The 16,417-nt window shown below is 40.2% G+C and overlaps 1 protein-coding gene across 20 annotated transcripts in view; it reads left to right on the forward strand.

Moving 5' to 3' along the window:
- The first annotated feature begins 830 nt into the window (after positions 1-830).
- The window catches only part of KTN1 (kinectin 1), a 105,374-nt gene continuing 89,787 nt past the window's right edge, over positions 831-16,417 (forward strand). For 12 of the 20 annotated variants that reach the window (XM_037503395.2, XM_037503399.2, XM_054690573.1 and 9 more), the window contains exon 1: positions 888-963. The gene's annotated coding sequence lies outside the window, so the exon portion shown is untranslated. Of the gene's footprint in view, positions 964-16,417 lie in introns of all 20 variants that reach the window. The other 8 variants (XM_037503396.2, XM_054690570.1, XM_054690576.1 and 5 more) reach the window with 1 other exon arrangement.

Consider the following 16,417-nt stretch of genomic DNA (forward strand, 5'->3'; position numbering starts at 1 on the left):
CTTAAAAGTGTCTGAATAATTTTAAACTCTCATAATATTTGAGGAAGGCTTCTGTATATGCTCTGGGCATATGAACATACGAAGTGTTTTGTTTGTGTTCTGGGCAGTTTCTGGCATTCTGCGAGGGATCGATAAGCAATAGGTAATGATAACCAGCACCTTTTCTTTACCAGTAAACCAAAAGATCGCTACCAAGCAAACTAACAACCTGGGATTCCAGCCAATCTCTCTTCTCCCGCGCAGCTTCTAGTTATTTACCGTGATTTTAATGAGTAGCCACCAACTGGCAGACACAACAGCTTCATAATATTTGCACACAATTTACTGGGACCAGTTTTCTCTGCCCGTTTCTAGCTAAGCTTGCCCCAAAGAGAAATCAAAGAGAAACCAGAGGCAGAGGAACGGAGGATTTTGGATTCTGCTGACTTCTGGGGAGGAATCTGGAACAGGAAGGGTGAAATCCAGGACCATTTGCCTAAGGTTAAAAAAAAAAAAAAATCATCCGGTGTAGGGGGCCAGGTGGTGCTTGGGTGGGAGGGCCCAGCAAGGCGAAACCAACTTTGGGTGAAGGAGCGCGAGAGCACCAGAGCCCTAGCGAGCGAGCGAGCGAGCGGGAGCACGACTTCCCCTCAGCCGTCCTCCCTCGCGCTCGCTCCCGGCCGCGAGCGGCTGGACGTTATCTCGGGAGGAAAGCCCCGGAGTCCCCGAGCCGGCGGAGCCGGGGCTCACCGGAGCGCGCGGGGGCCGAGGCGGGGCGCCTGGCCCTTTAAGGGGCCGGTCCGTGGGCTCCGCGGCCCAGACGCCGGGACGTGCTGGGGCTGCCCCGCCCCGAAGCCGCCCGTTTCCTGCCGGGCGGCGCGGCGGCACCTGAGTGACTGCGGCGGCCGCGCCTGCGAGCGGGCGGCCGGGGCCGTAGTGCCGGCGCCGCCGCGTTTTCCCGGTCTCCTTTCCCGGCCGCGGAGGGTAAGGGCGGGCAGGCCGCGTCGGGCCGGGTGCGGGCCGCGGGGGTCGTGAGGGGAGGGCGGCGCCGGCGCCGGCCGCGGGGTCCCCCGGAGGGCGGGCGGGAGGGCGGCCCCGGGTGGGGGGCGCGGCCGCGGGCCGGACACCGCCCGGAGCCGCCGCCCTCCGGGTAGGCCTCGGGCTCCGGTCGCCGCGGGTGGGCTCCTGCCCGGGCCCGCCCGCCGCGGCTCCGGGACTCCGAGGGACTCCGCTCGGCCTCTCCCAGCCGCGCAGGGCCCGACCCCGGCTCTGCCGCGGCGCCTCCCGGCGCGGCCGGGGACTCCCCGAGGGATGTCTCCCGGGGGCGAGGTCGGCCGGGAGGGCCCTGTGGTGACCCGGGCGCCTATTTTTAGCCGGGCCTGAGGGCCCCCGGGAAGGAGGCGGGTGGCCGCTGCCTCGGCCGCAGGACGGCGGGAGCGCTTCCCCGGCGGCGTCCCTGGGCCGGAGCTGGGCCACGCTTACGCCATGCTGGAATTTTCGTCCTGGCCGCTCGCTCCAGAGACTTGGGGAGTCGGCTCTCGCCCCCTGTCCAGTGTCTCCTTCCATTGCCCCGGTGATTGTTCCTTGGCCAAGGTGGGGGGCTGTTGGAGATGGGGTGCTGGCTGGAGGGGAGAGTTTGGAAAAATCTGTGGGCTGCCTTCGAGACGGGGAAGTTATCCCTTCCTTTCCCTGAGGGGTGTGTCTTCCTTAGTGATTCTCCCCTCCCCCCTTCGGCTTTCAACAATAAAATTTTTGGCTTTGGGGATCTCGGCGGAAAAACCGAGCTGCCAGTCTAGAAAAGTCGGAAGGCAGTCGAGCACATGGTGTGGGATGTGCAGCCTGGCACGCTGGTCGTGGAGGAGCATGTGTGCACCGGAGACGCGCAGCCCCGAACGACACCCTAACCTCGTCCATCTGCACCTTGGTGGGATGAAAGAGCCGGGTTGTTTAGTCTTAGCCATTCCTTCTAGAAGGGAGGCATCCAAGTTCTCCAGTTGGGCCCATTGCACAAAAAGGATTCCTTAGCAAGTGCTTCAGTAAACACTGCTTCAACACTACAATCACAGTTGAAGTTAACTGTTAAAAGTTATGGGGTTTTTTGAGATGGTTGTGGAAGGTCCACAGGAATTTAGAAACCCATAGCGTGCTGAAGACAGGCACGTTAGGGTGAACTAAACACTCTAAATTGTGTAGGAATTGGTTAAAGTTTGAGTTTTTGCTAAATCGGGTAGTATTAGTTTTCCTTACCTCACCTGTTAGGCAGTTGCTAATGCGACTCGATTGATGGCCCCCACCCCCCCAACACTAGAATACTTTTTTAGGTAGATCTGGTTTTTTTGTTAGGTTAGTCTTACTCTTTAGATTTTCTTTTTTTCTTTTTTTTTAATCAGAGAACTCTTACAAGGCTCCCCCCTCTCTTTAATGGTCTAGCAAGAGATACTTGGTCTTATTATTTATAGTTTTTAAGAAATACTCATTCCCACACAGGTACCCCAATACTGTTAGAAATGATTTTTCGTGTTTTTGGCACCATTTGTCTTTACAGTATCTGTCAGGTGGCTTGGAGAATGAAGTGTTCTCTTTAACTTTGGGAGAATCATATCGAGCCTTGAAGTACAAAATACCTAGTGGAAACTTATTTTAAATATGTTAAACATTTAAAAATTATAAAGGTATTAAATATCACTTAATCTTTTCTTGATGACTGAGGTTCAGTTTTATGAAGTCATTAATGTATGATACAGTTTCCAATTTAGTTTTTCCCATATCCTTCCTTGATATCAGTAGTCTCTTCTGCTTGATTACGAGTGTTTTTTTGGTTCTCTCACCCCAAGCCTCTTTTAAAGGTTATCAGTTTAATTTGCTGTTTGTAGGAGCATAGATCATTGTAATATTTGTATGTGAAATAACAGTTAATATGACTTTTTCTAACGCGCCTAAGAAGTGAAGGCTTTTTTGAGGCATAACTTCCAGAAGACTTCAGTTTGGATTGTTAGTGCTGGTAAATTTTTAATTTGAATTTTACTTGAAATATGTGGAAGGTATATTTTTAACTTGCAGATATATTATAATTTTTTATAGCAGAGGAAGTTTTAATTTAAAAGATCTCAACAATACATTGCAAAAAATTTAAATTGTTGATAAACAGTGATTATAGGAAGGTTTGGGTTTCTTAGGAATCTGACCTAATACGTAATAAGGAAATATAGGGAGATATTTTACAAGAACATTCAAATTTTCAGAATAACATAGGTTGCTTGTCTGTGTACTTTATAGTCTTTAGTTATTTTGAAGGTAGTTTGGTAAAGACTAGAAGCAATTATCTCTTTTTAGAAGCAATTATCTCTTTTTAAGAAATTATATTGGTGATCATTCTTATGTTTAAATTTTTGTGGCATCTTTCAGTTTTTGTGACTATGACTTTGGGTGTTCTGATCATAAAAATGTAGTTTATGTGCAAATCCTAGAGAAAAAATTGAATTAGGTAAGAACATGAGCTATTTTTTCAGAAAAGAGAAAAACCTAAGTGCCGTCAACTAAGAAGTTTGATTAACTTTAAGTTCTAGTAAAAGCAGAATAATGACAATTTTATAAATATGTGTGAGACTGTTGAATGGGCGATTTTTTGGCTTCTTTAAGGCTTGAAAAATGGAAGTTTTTTTTTTTTTTGGTTAAAAAGATAAAGTAGACAAAACATTTTTTTGTACTAAGAGTTGTTTGAGTAGAGATACCAAGAAGAAATAATTCCTAGGAAATGCCCCCAATTGCTCAAATATTCAAAAAAACTTAGTATTTTATGTATCATCTTTACTATGGGCTCATTAAAATTTTTAACCTTAAGTTAAATCTGGTTTCAGCAAAATAATTTGTATACTAATTGCTACTTAAGTTATTTATACTGTCATTCCTGGACTTGCTTTTTAGTTTCTCTGCTCACTCATGCTGTACTTATTTTCTCTTTATGATTTTGTCCTCAACTCTTAAAATGCTCACTCCTTGGTTTACTTTTCCTTTTATATTCCTCTCATGATCTCATCCAATATCATGGCTTTATAAATACCTATATGCAGATGATTCCCATATTTATATCTCTAGCCCAGACTTCACTCCTGCACTCCTAACAACCTATTTTGCATTTCCATTTAGAGTTCACCCAAATAGTAGTCATTTCAACTAAACTTCCATGTTCGTTTTTCAAACCTGCCTCCAGGTGCAGCCTCATCCGTCACATTCGATGGCAGTTCTAGCCAACATTCAGGCAGAAAAAATGTTGGAGTCATCCCTTCCTTCCTTATCTCTTCACACTTGGCATTCTTGGCTCTTTCTTAATCTTGAAAATATATCTGGAATCAGAGCACTTCTTAGCAGTCCACTGCTTTTTGGTCTGGTCCAAGTCATTCTTATCTCTTGCCTAAATTTCTGCAATTAGTCTCCTAACTGGTCTCCCTGCTTCTCCTGAGCTGCCTGTCTGTCTCTTTCATCATAACAACGTGATCATATCTCTTTTCTCAAAAACCCTGACTTCTCGTTTGCAGTGTAAAAGCTGAGATCCTAATGGCCGATAGGGCCTTACAGAATCTAAGCATTCCTATTGTCTCTGTTCTCTCTTATCCTCTGCCCCACTAACTCAGGACTTTTACACAGGTGATTGCCCCTCATTAGACTACTTTTTTTTTTTTTTATAGAGGCATGTTTTATTTATTTGTTTGTTTGTTTGATTTGTTTGTTTATACATGCACTGGGTACAGTCAGAGGTACGGGAGGGTGAGAGAATTCACCAGAGCGGGGAGCAGAGCAGGCAGAAGGACCGAAGTACACTGCTGAGGGGAGCAGTGGGCGGCAGGAGAGGTCTGCGCGCCATGTGGGACCCTCCTCCAGTGGCCGGGGAGCAGCCGGGGATCGAACCGGCACTGCAGAGGCTGCGGGCAGCTTCGCAACCCAGCGCTCAACCGCTGCGCCACCGGGGAGACCCTAGACTACTTTTTGCCCTATGTGGTTGACTGCCTTGTGCCTTTCAAATCTGCGTACTTAAAGTTTTTTCCATAAACGGTATGCTTTATTACTTTACGGAGCTGAATTTCCCCACGTAGCATCCCTGTGCCTTATTCTCTTTTCTTAGTAGCACTTGTCACCTTCATACAATTTCCTTGTTGTGATTTTTGTCTCGTATCTCTGCCTCCAAACACTGTAATGAAACTTTTCAGAGGGTAGCAAGTTTTGTCTGTTTTGTTCATTGAATGATCCTCCTTTAAGGATTTAGGATCATAGTAGGTGCTCAATAAAGGATCTTCCATTACAGATGAATTAAATCTTTATCTTGCAGTTCCTCCCTGTGATGCATGCCTCATTTTTGGACACATGTAGTTTGTTCCTTTCTTAGGAACAATCAGAGAGCTGAAGGAAAGTGAACAATCAGGGAGCCTCAGAGAATTCATTGGTGGGGGGAGTGATGTTAGAATATGGGAAGAGACTTGCCTCCATGAATTATGGTAAGTGCTTAGGTAATTCAAAAGTTGGTTAAAGCACAAACTCAAAATATCTGTGCACCTAAGGTATTTTATTTTTAACTTAGAGTGTTTATTTGCTTGTCTTTTTATTTATATGTTTCTTGTCTTTGAGTGTGGGGGGGAGGATCTCCTGATCTTTTTTCTATAAATTATACTCTAAAAGTATTGTCTGTGATTTCTAATGGGTTGTTTAATTGGATTGGAAAATGTAAGCACTGGGAAACATTCCAAGTACAAAACCCTTCTAGATTTTTCCAATCCATCAAAATTCTTCTTAAAGGATTTATTTTAGTTTTCATAGAAGCTTTTGTCTTTATTCTCATTTTTAAAGAAGTGAGTTCGTATATAGAAGAGCAGCCTGCTAGCCAAAAGCATTTAGTTTTCTGTAGAAACTAGCCTTGTATTTTTACCAAGGTGAAGAATGTCAGTTAACCAAGTGACAGTCCTTCAAGACAGCTTCCAAATTGGATAGGATCCTAGCTGCCTACCATACTAGAGGACAATATCACTTCTTCACTTTTCTTTATGCTGACTTTGAGTAACGTCTAGAATTAATTGTCAGAACTTACATATTTTAGTAGTTACATTGTCTGGAACATAACAAGAGGCCTGATGTTATGCTCCATTCTCCCTGGAAAATGTGGGACAGTTTCTTACACAGTGAGTCATTTGAGTTGCCAAGGAAACATTCTGGTCTGGTGTAATAAGCTGAAAGTCAGTAGTTTGGAGACCGGCAGGTCTTAGACCTTATTAACTCTAAGGTTGTCTATAAGCTGCTTAATTGCTCAGTTTTTTATATAATGTGTGGTGTATTGGAAAGAACACGGGTGCTAGGAAGTCTGAAGAACTTGGGTTTTTATTTGACTTTCTAGTTAGTACTACTTACTATATGTGTGAACTTGAGCCTTGCTTTTATTAATAGTTGCTACATAAGTGATAACTAACATGAGAAAGCTTATTTGCTGTAAGACCAGGCATTTTATATACAGAGTCATGTTTAATTCTCCCAACAACCTTATGAAATAGGTACTGTTTGGTGGAAAGTAGGGAGGCATGTTAAATAATTTGTCCAAATTCACAGAGCAAATAGGAAGAACCTGAATTTGAATTGCAGTCTCCCCTTCCTAGGGCTCATTCATTCTCACTGTTAGATGTTAGAACTCTAAGGTTGTAAGGAATTTTTCCCCCTTAGAGTTAGAAAATTAACTCTTAAAGTTAGTGACTTGAAGTTTCCCAAGCGAAGAAAATAGTAAAGGCTACTTAAAACCAAATACTTTGTGTTTTATATAGAAAACAGTTGGGTGGACTATGATCCTTTTAGTTTCCAAGAAATTTTTTCAGTCTTGATTCCTGTGTGTATGCATTATGAGTTACTGCCCTATGATCTTGTAGACATTGACCAGTGGTTATCTCAGAAAGGCCAACTGCCAACCCTGATGACCCTACTAAAAGTGCGTATCTTTGTCCCAGTCTTCTTTTGTTAATTGTACTGTCAGTCACTATATTATAATATTTACTTATTAATATGCTTGATATCTTCTCATTTATAAGAATATAAGTACTATGAGGCAGGTCTTTGGCTTGTTTATGGCTATGGATTATATATTTTTATCAGTTAGGTGGTGGTCAATTTGATGAATGAATGAATACCTGATATTTGAAAATGATTGGAACTCAATCCTGCTTTTCTTCTCGTTAGTGTCCTCCTTCATTAATATGGGTAATTGATTTAACCTTGGAGTGCCATGTAAAGTGAGACTTCAAGAATAAGGGTTTTAGGGGCCTCCCTGGTGGCGCAAGGGGTTAAGATGCAGCACAGTGAAGCTATCTGCAGCCACTGCAGCAACAGTTCGATTCCTGGCTAGGGAGGTGACCCACATGGTGCAGCAGACCTCTCCTGTCTTACCCACTGCTCCCCTAGCGCTGTATTTCAGTACATCTGCCTGTTCTGCTCCCCACTCTTTGGTGAATCCTCTCACCCCTGCATCTCTGGCCTGTACCCCAGCTCTTGTGCATAAAATAAATCTTTAAAAAAAAAGAAAGAATAAGGGTTTTAGGCTTACTCTTAAGAGAGGAATGGAAAACAGAATTTAATACATGAATTTCAGCAAAAATATGTATGTACTTAGTACTAGTTAATTTTGTTGGTCAGTAAATGTTAAGTGTTTTGACTGAAATACATACATAAAAAAATTTAGTGGTTGCCTGTACTTCTAACTTCTTGTCTTTGAACTAAATTTCAATGAACTAAGTTCTTTTGGGAGCTCCCCAGTATTCTGAATGCTATATTGCTGAACATTTGTTTCTTTAAATCTTTAATGCCACACAGGTTGGATTTATGTGTTTTAGACTTGGCTTAGCTTACTGGGAAGTCACATTTATTTGGAATGTGTTTCATAATTATTTTACGTAGTTTTCATAACCTGGATGTTTGAGGTTGTCTAATATGACATGGTTTCTGTCAAGTGTATTTCTTAAGCTTGTCATATCAATTGGTACTCTCATTTCTGGATATAGTTCCAGGTATTGTAGTGTATAATCTTGTGGTTGGCAACTGTGGATGGGAATAATTTCCTAAATGTTTTCCATTTTGACTTAATTGTTAACTGTAATGCTAGTTTGTTTCCTTTGTAAAAGTTACTTAGTTCTTTTGCACTTTATTTTTTGACCACCCCCCCCCCCCAATTGCATTTAGTTTTAGTTTGAAGGAAGTAAATTTTTGGAGTACTTTTCAAGTAAAATAAAAATTTAAATTAAAAAAATTTAGCAGTAGGGCCTCCCTGGTGGTGCAGGCGGTTGAACACAGCACTGTGAAGCTGTCCGCAGCCTCTGCAGCATGAGTTGGATTCCCCAGCCAGCCAGGGAACTACCCACATGGCACAGCTCCCCTCAGCAGTTTATTTCAGTAGTCTGCCTGTTCTTTCCCCACTCTGTCTCTGATGAATGCTCTTACAAACCCCCTCCCCTCCCCACACACACTTCTGGCCTGCATCCCAGTTCTTGTATGCATAAATAAAATCTTAAATAATGAAATGTTTCAATTATCAAAAAATTTAAAAGTAAATAAAAAAATTTACTTTTCAAGTAAAATAAAAATTTAATGTTGGGATTATTTGTAAAATATAATCCATGCTGTTAGTCTAGTAGAGTTTGGGGAGAAAAGAAACAGTTTACAAATGTAAATTAGTAGTAAAATGAACAGGGCAGAATTCTTGTCTGGAGTTCTTAGAGTTATTTACCTGGCATAAATAGGAGAGTAATTATATCTCATATCCTTTCAGTTTTTTGTAAATTTTATTTACAAAAAAGTCCCAGTAGCATTTAAAATGAGAATATACTACTTTTAGTGTAAAGAGAAGTTATAGCTATTGCTCATGGGTACTGTATCTTTTTGATTTCTTAAGGTTGTTTTGTGTTATATCAGGAAAATCTTGGATATTTTTTGTAAAGCAGTATTTCTAGGCATTTTTTATTGTTTCAAGTATTAGCTTAATTTTCTATTTGGGAAAATTTGTTCTAAAGTATAACTTTCTGGAGGTATCAGTGTCAAAATTGTAATTGTATATGTTTAAGAAACATGGAAGTGTATGCCTGTTTGAATATCCTTTTTTATGATGCAATCTATGAGTTTTTTTTTTGTATGTGTAGCTTTTTTTATTGAAGTAATATTGCATTATTACATCACTTAAGTTTCAGGTGCTTGTTGAGAATCAATATATGTGTATATACATTAAGTTCCTCACCAGAAGTCCAAATGTGTTCTTAACCATACCCCTTTTTCCAATTTACTCCTTTTCCCCCTTCCCTTCCAGTGACCACTAATTGGTTTTATAGTCTAAGAGTTTATTTTTGTTCCATTTGGTTCATATACCACCATTTCACTCTATATAATACAAAATCATCCAGTGTTTGTCTTTTTCAGTCTGGCTTACTTCACTAAGCATAATTCCCTTCAAGTCCTTCCATCCATGTTGTTGCAGTGACAGAATTTCATTTTTTTTTTTTAATACTTGAACAGTAGTCCATTGTGTATATATACTGCATCTTTTTTATTCCTTCATCAGTCTATCAGTGGGCATTTATATTGTTTCCAATTATTAAATATTATACCTAATGATGCAGTAAATAGGGGGAAGGGTATATACAGCTTTTCAAATTAGTGTTTTTTGTAATTTTTAGGTAAATATCTGGAAGTGGGATAACTGGTTCATATGTAAAATTTTTTCCAATTTTTTGAGGAGTCTCCATACTGCTTTCCAAAGTGGCTGTACCAGTTTACATTCCCACCAACAGTGCATAAAGATTTCTTTTTTCTCTACATCTCCAATACTTGTTTTCTGTTTTTGCATAATAGCCATTCTCACAGTGTAAGGTTATACCTCACTGTTGTTTTGATTTGCATTTTTCTACTAGAGGATGAACATTGGCCATCTATTGGCCATCTGTATGTCTTCTTTGGCGAAGTGTCTGTCCAGCTCCTCTGCTCATCTTTAGTCAGGTCATTTTTGTTGTTGATTTTTATTTATTCATTTATTTAATTTTTTAATTTATACAAGAGCTGGGGTACAGGCCAGATGCTTGGGATGGTGAGAAGATTCACCAGAGACAGCGGGGAACAGAACAGGCAGACTGAATGAGGTACACTGCTGAGGGGAGCAGTGGGCGATACAAGAGAGGTCTGCCGCGCCATGTGGGACCCTCATCCACCGGCCAGGATTGAACCTGCGCTGCTGAGGCTGCGAACAGCTTCACAGTGCGGCGCTCAACCACCTGCACCACCAGGGAGGCCCTGTTGTTGATTTTTAATGAGTTCTTCATGTATTTTGGATATTAACTCCTTGTCACACCTGTGATGTACAATTATCTTTTCCCATTCAGTAGGAGGTCTTTTTTTCTTTTATACAGATTTATTTTTATTTATACAAGAACTGGGGTACAGGTCAGAGGTGCGGAAGGGTGAGAGAACTCACCAGAGACAGAGTGGGGAGCAGAACAGGCAGATGACTGAAATACTCTCCTCAGGGGAGCAGCGGGTGAGACAGGGGAGGTCTGCCATGCCATGTGGGTTTCTTCCTGGCCAGCCGGGAATTGAACCCATGCTGCAGAGGCTGCGGACAGCTTCACTGAGCAGTGCTCAACCCGTTGTGCCATTGGGGATGCCCAGGAGGTCTTTTTGTTTTGATGAAGTTTCTTCAGCTGTACAGAAACTTTTTGTAGTCCCTGACTATTATTATGTTGCTGTGAATGTCTGCTTTTTAGGCCTTAATGTTTGCTTTATATATTTTGGTTCTTCTCTACTAGATACATATGTATTAATATTGTAATGTCTTTCTGTTGTACTGACCTTTTATCATTTCTGTATACATAGTGACCATTATATAGTCTCAATCATTTTGGACTGGAAGTCTGTTTTATCAGCTACAAGCATGGCAGTTACTACCTTTTAAAATTTTCTTATGGGTCCTCCCTGATAGTGCAAGGGATTAAGATGCAACCTATGACGCTATCTGCAGCCACTGCAGTATGAATTTGATCCCCAGCCAGGGAGCAACCCACGTGGCGCAGCAGACCTCTCCTGTCTTGCCTGCTGCTCCCCTCAGCAGTGTATTTCTGTGGATCTATGTGTTCTGTTCTCCACTCTGTCTCTGGTGAATCCTCTCATCCCCTGCACCTCTGGCCTGTACCCCAGTTCTTGTATGCATAAATATATAAATCTTTTAAAAAAATTAAAATTTTCTTATGGCTTGGAATACCAGTTTCGATCCCTTAACTTTAAGTCTGTAACTGTGTTGATAGCTTAAATGAATTTCTTGTATGTAACATACACTTGGTGTTTGCCTTTTTTTTTTTTAAAGACTTTTTTTTAAAGATTTATTTTTATTTATTTATACAAGCACTGGGTACAGTCAGAAGCACTGGAGGGTGAGAGAATTCACCAGAGCCAGAGCGGGGAGCAGAGCAGGCAGACTGAAGTACACTGCTGAGGGGAGCAGCGGGCGGCAGCAGAGGTCTGCGCGCCATGTGGGACCCTCCTCCAGTGGCCGGGGAGCAGCCGGGGATCGAACCGGCACTGCAGAGGCTGCGGGCAGCTTCGCAACCCAGCGCTCAACCGCTGCGCCACCGGGGAGGCCCCTGGTGTTTGCCTTTTGATCCCTCCAGCCACTCTGTGTTTTTTGATTGGTGAGTTCAGATCATTTACATTAAGGGTGATTATGGATATATGAGGTATATATAGAGGTGTATATATATATATATGGTATATATATGTATATATAGAGAGAGGTATATATGGTATAAAAGTACCATTTTGTCTTTCATTTTCTGATTTTACCTATTCAGTTTTTTTGTTGACTTAGTTTTCTTCAGCATTTGTTATAGAGAAGGTCTGATGTTGGCAAACTCCTTTAGCTTTTGTTTGTCTGGGAAAGTCTATTTCTCCTTCATATCTGAAGAGTGTTTTGCGGATATAGGATTCTTTGTTTTTATCTTTGAGTATTTTGAGTCTGTCATTCTGTTCTCTCTTGGCCTGTAGAGTTTCTGCTGAGGAGTCTGAGGAAAGTCTGATGGGTGTAATTTTTGTAAGATACCTGCTTCCCCCTGCCCACCTTTAAGTTTCTTTGTCTTAAACTCATGATTATTTCACTACTATGTCTTGGTGTTGATCTCACGGCATTTAGATGATCAGGTGTTGCGTTAACTTCATGTACTTAAATATTTCATTCCTTCCCCTGCTTTGGGAGGTTCCCCACTGTTCTTTCAATAAGTTATCTGTTCCCCTCTCTCTTTTTGGGATACCCACTATCCTTATGATGCCTTTCCTAACAGAATCAGATAGTTGTTATAGAACTTCATTTAAAAAAAAATCGTATTTCTTTTTCTTCCATCTCAATCCTTTGTGCATTCCTATCTTCAGGGTCACTGATTTGTTCCCCCATTTGGTCTGTTCTTTGATAACTTTCTCTGGAACACTTAGTCTCATTTATTGAGTTCTTTACATCTTTTTTTTTTTTTTTAAACTTAGCTTTTTTTTGCCTTTTTTTTTAAATTTATACAAGAAAGTGGGTACAGGCCAGATCCGTGGGAGGGTGAGAGGATTCACCAGAGACAGAACGGGGAGCAGAACAGGCAGACTGATGAAATACACTGCTGAGGGGAGCAGGGGGCGAGACTGGAGAGGTCTGCCGCACCATGTGGGACCCTCACTGGCCGCCCGGAATTGAACCGGAGCTGTAGAGGCTGCAGACAGCTTCACATGCTGCGCTCAACCGCCTGCGCCACCAGAAGAGGCCCGAGTTCTTTACATCTTGTATCTCTTATTTAAAGCTTCAGTTGCTACCATTTGATCATTAATTTTTTTAGTTTGTATTTCTGAGTTTTGTTGTTGCTCTTTCATTACTTTTTCTGAGTTCAATCACTTTGCCTGGCCTTTCTGAGTTTTCTTCTCTGAGTTTCATTATAGTAGCAATTTAGAAATCTGATAGGAAATAAAATCTTCTGGTCCTTGTAGTTGGATTCTGGAGAGTTGTTTTCGAAAATCCTGTGGTATCATAGTCCCCTAAGTTCTCCAGTTACTAAATGTTTTGGTTTGCCCATTACATTTCCTCTTCCTCTTCTTTCTCTCCTTTTTGTAAATATCTGTAGCAGTAACATAAAGAGTTAAACTGTTAGTTTTCCCTGCGGGTGGCACTGTGATTTTATTTGTTGGCTCTTTTGCTGTGTTCTGTTGGTACTGAAACCTGTGTTTGCTGTTACTGTGTTGGCAGGGTGAGGGAGGGGCCTGGAGGAGTCCAGCCACTTAAGTGCTTAGGTGGTGGGTATGACACTCCAGATACTCTTCCTCTCTGGAAACCCAGATTTGAGACTCAGTAGTTTCTCCTCTGTTAGCGCTCTTCATTAGCTCACTGCCAATTCTGAGTTCTAGGGGCTGGAGAGGTGCAATTTATAACGCCTTCTCTGGTGTTTTCATTACTGGGAACACAACATGTATGGCCCACTCTAGCTATTCTGTGTGGCTTTTACCTCTTTCTAGATAAATATTTTCAGGGTCCACACTGCATACACTCCCCTTCCTAGGGCCCTTAACTTTGTCAGCAGCCCTTGCAGTCTGTGTCCTTCCACCTCTGGTGCAGTCTGTACTGGTCTGAGGTGCAAGGGTTGCTTCAGTATCCAAACAGGGAATTCTCTCAGAAGTTTGCCTCTGGTCAGTTGTTAGACGGCCTCTTGGGAGCAAAGCAAGGAATCTCTTCTACTGCCATCTTGGTTTCTTTAATTTATATTTAATTTATATTTTATCTCTTCTTACGTGTTAGCTATTATTGCTGAAAATTAAAAACATATGATTGGATTATTTAGGTGTATGAGAGAATATAGAATGTGTGTATAGTTTAAAGATAAAATATAAATTATATACCCATGTACCAAATACCAGTGCATCTTTCACTCATATTTAATCCTTTCTTTTAAAGTTACGTATAAAATATAGATATGTTAGATACAGTAAAGACAAAATGAATGCCCTGTACCTAACACCAGTTTAAGAACATTATCCTAACTTTAATTTTTTTTATGTGTTCCTCCCTCTTACAAGTAACTACTATTGTTGTTACCTTCATTTTCTTTTTTTAGGTTTGCCACATCTGTTTTTATTCTAAACTTCTCCCCCTTCCCCTTTTGTTTTTGTTTTTGAATTCTGTAGATGGGAACCTTCTGCATTTGTTTACTTGCATTTTCTTTTTCCTTTCAACTTTATGATCTTGGTATTCTCCTACAATGTTGTATATAAATAACTGTTGCAGTCTATATAACTACTGCAGTCTATATAACTACTGCATTCACTTTCACCGCTGCATGGAAATTCATTGTATGACTATTTTCCAGTGTGTTAACTGTTAATAGATAGTTGGGTTGTTTCCAGTTTTCTTTTGCTGTTGTAAACATTGCTCTTATGAACACTTTGCATAGGTATATTGGAGTACTCCCATACATGAGTCTCTAGGATAGTGTCTTTTAAAACTTTTTGTTATCACTTACAGTAAATAATTTTTACATTATTACTCAGAACTTATCAGATGTACACATGTAACAGTTTTTTTTGAAAAAAGTTATTATGCCATTTCATTAAAAATAATAATGCTAATGAAGGGCCACTAAGTTGATTTTTGCTATCCACTAGTGAGTTGAGAATTGCACTTTAAATTGTGCTTAAAAAAAATAAAATTGTGCTGGACTTGATATCAAGCTAGAAGTGGAATTGCTCTACTAGGTATGTTTTCAGCTCTACTAGGTTGTACCAAAATGTTTTCCAGTATAATTGTGGCAGCTTACTGTCCTCACCAGTGTATACATGTGATAGTTCCATATTCTTGCCTATACTTGATACTGGCAGCTACTAAAGTCAGACAGGCTATTGGGTGTCAGTTGTTATCTTTGTAGGTTTTGCATTTCTGCTTTTGACAGGAATGTTTGTTTGCTGGCCATTTTTATTGTCTTTTCTCTGGAATGGGTGTTCATTTTTACCTTGGGCTGTTTTTATTTTTAGTGGCTAGGGGTTTTTGTACATCCTGAATACTAAGTCTTTGCTGGTGGTCACAAATGTTTTCTTTGTGGATTGTCTTCACTTTCTACGGTGTATTTAGTTAAGACTTAATTTAGTTGATTTTATTAGTCCTTTCCTTTTTATGATTTATATTTTATGTCTTGTTTAAGGAGTTAAGTATGTTTATGATATCATATAGGTGATAGAGATAGTCTTGCATGATGTAAAGATTTATGTGATCTTTCACAATTCTTTCCCTGGAATTGATTTTTGTATCTTCCCTTTTTATGCTACTGTTTTCTTTTCTCTAAAATTCCACTGTTCAGTATTCAGTTTAAGTGCTAGAATTTGGTGGATGCTTTGAAATAATTCTTTGAGTTACTAGTCTATACCTTGCTTTTGGAGTCACAAGAGAATAATTATATAAGAATGTTAAGAAAGTATGGATAGAGTTACACCGTAAATTTTAAAGTCTCCACTTCCCCCAAGCCCCATATGACATTTGTAAACATTTCAAAGTGATGCCAGTGTTTGCATGTGGTTTTCCTATACTGTTACAGACATTTGTTATGAAGTAATCTGTTTAATTATTTCCTTAAAATAAACAATTCTTTGTGTTTGGTATTTTGTAGTTTCACCATAGTGTACATTGAGTGGGGCACACATATATTTGATTAGTATTTGGACTACAACTAAAATTTGAACAATCAAATTTATTTTCAGTTTGGAAAATTCTCTTTGTATCTTAATTACTCTTTCAGGTTTCTCTAATTTTCTATTCCTTTAGTAGGTGAATTCAGTAGTAATGTAGCAATTTACTGTTTTTTTCCTATACTGTTCAAGACTATTCTTTCTATTGAGTCTATATACAGTTTTAATTTCTTAAATTTGGAATTGCTTTTTCATATACACCTGCATATTTCACTTCTCTCTTGTTTTATTGCTATTTCATAAAAAAAATTCCCTTATCTCTCCTATCTTCAACATGTTCAAATTGACAAAACCTGTTTCATAAACCTAATGCCATGAGGTATGAATAAATATATTTTTTCTGTCATCAACTTTCTTACTGTGTTTTAGATTGTTGATTTGTTAGGATCACTTGCGTGGAGTTTTGTTACTATTTCTCCCCCATTATTAAACATGACTAGGAGCCACTAAATAGTTTCCATAAAAAAATTTTAAAAACCTTTCAAAATCATAAGTAAAGTGAAACAAATGAATCTTAATGTATTCACTCTGGCCACCCAGAGTGAAACTATACACAGTAGCTTCGAAACACAGTAACTGGACTGTATATTTAGTTGAAATAGGAAGATAGTAAAGGAATGTGGATAACCCATTGGTGGGTCCTCACCTGAATGCTTAGGACTGCAGACATAGAAACATCAATATT

Source organism: Talpa occidentalis, unplaced genomic scaffold, assembly GCF_014898055.3.
Source record: "Talpa occidentalis isolate TD23 unplaced genomic scaffold, MPIMG_talOcc4v2.1 talOcc4.11, whole genome shotgun sequence".
NCBI lineage: Eukaryota > Metazoa > Chordata > Mammalia > Eulipotyphla > Talpidae > Talpa > Talpa occidentalis.